Genomic DNA, 1,601 nt, shown 5'->3' with positions numbered 1-1,601 from the left:
GTGATTATATAAGGAGGGAATGTATGTGCACAATGTCAATATCCATGAGTTATCAAATCTCATTCACGACGTGATTTCCAAATGCAGAAGATCAAAGGAGAGAAAATCTTAAACAAATTATTTACCATCTAATGCATGCTTTGATAAGGATTGTAAATTGGCTAGGAGAAAGCTAAGAGAGTCTAATAATACAAGCCTCGACATTAAAGTGTACAAGTAGATCCTAAAGAATAAGTAAACTAATATTGTGATCACAAAGAGAGAAGAACTAATCTTTCTTGGTATTTATAACCCCAAACTACTTTGGAGAGAACTACAACCGAGAAAGAAAGAAACTGAAAGTGTTAATAAAGTCACTCAATGGTTTGAGAACATTAGGAAACTCTATGAAAAAGAAGATGAGATGGACCTTCCACCCTTGGTCAACAATATGATAGACCTTTTCACTATGTAAGAGGTTGATATGGGTATTAAGAAGCTTGGTATGGGTAACCCAAAATATTTGGTGGAATTTCAATGAGAGTAACTCAAGTGGGGCATGCAAATCCTTGCACCACACATTAGAAAAAATTTCAATAAGATCAGCCAACATGGGTTCCCTAGAGAATGAATGATTAGTCTTTCTATACCCCTTTGTAAGAGTGGTGATGTTAATAATCCCTCCACTCACAAGACTATAATGACCAACCTTCTATTTGTCATTTTTTGTGGTAGCATGATAGAAAATAGAACTAGTAAATGGGATGAGGAAAATCATAAGCATGCTAAAGGATAGGTTAATTCGGGCTAAAACACTTGACTACTAACCATTGCATCATGTTGAGGCATAATACAGGAAAATTGTGGAGAGAAAGGATGAAGTTTTTGGTTGCTTTGTTGATTTAAAAAATGCTTTCGACACTGTCCCAAGGAAAAAGATTTGGCTTAGGATGGAGGAATTAGTGATCCCTACAAATCTCAGAGCTTTTGTTCATATGATGTATGAAGAGGTGAAAATCAAAATTAGAAGTCCAAACAACATTTTAGAGTGTTGTAGGAGTGATATAGGGATCAAGTAGGGTTGTCCTCTTTCACCTACTTTGTTTGGCTTATATATCGACAAACTTAAAGAATGGTTAGACATGCAAAATGATGAGGGTGTCCAGCTAGGGAAATTTCTAATAAGGCTGATCTCTTACATGGACAATATCATTTTGTTTGCCAAATTTGCTCATGGTTTTAGGAACATTCACTCTCACTTGAGTGCTTTTACAAAATGGTAGGGATGTAGGTCAATATTAGTAAGACTAAAGTCATGATTTTTTTAAGAAGCACTGAATAACATCATCATAAGTTTATTTTGAGGGTAGTATCTTAAAGAAGTGGTAGAGTATAAATACCTTGGGATTGACTTTAACAAAAATCTAAGTTGGGAAGGTTGTAGAAAGAAAAGAGTTTTAGGAGAATAGAAGGCATTTTATGCACTTAAAAATAGGTTCTATAATGTAGAGGTTTGGAATTGGAAAGCTACTCAAACTTTATTTTGGGTTCTAGTGCTACCAACCATTTTTTGTGGATGTGAAATGTGGGCCAACAACCATTCTACCTTATAATGGAAACAA

Source organism: Cupressus sempervirens, chromosome 11, assembly GCF_028749045.1.
Source record: "Cupressus sempervirens isolate cs-2001-9-10 chromosome 11, ASM2874904v1, whole genome shotgun sequence".
In the NCBI taxonomy this organism is placed as follows: domain Eukaryota; kingdom Viridiplantae; phylum Streptophyta; class Pinopsida; order Cupressales; family Cupressaceae; genus Cupressus; species Cupressus sempervirens.
The sequence above is the reverse complement of the archived record's forward strand: the minus strand, read 5'-3'. Positions refer to the sequence as shown.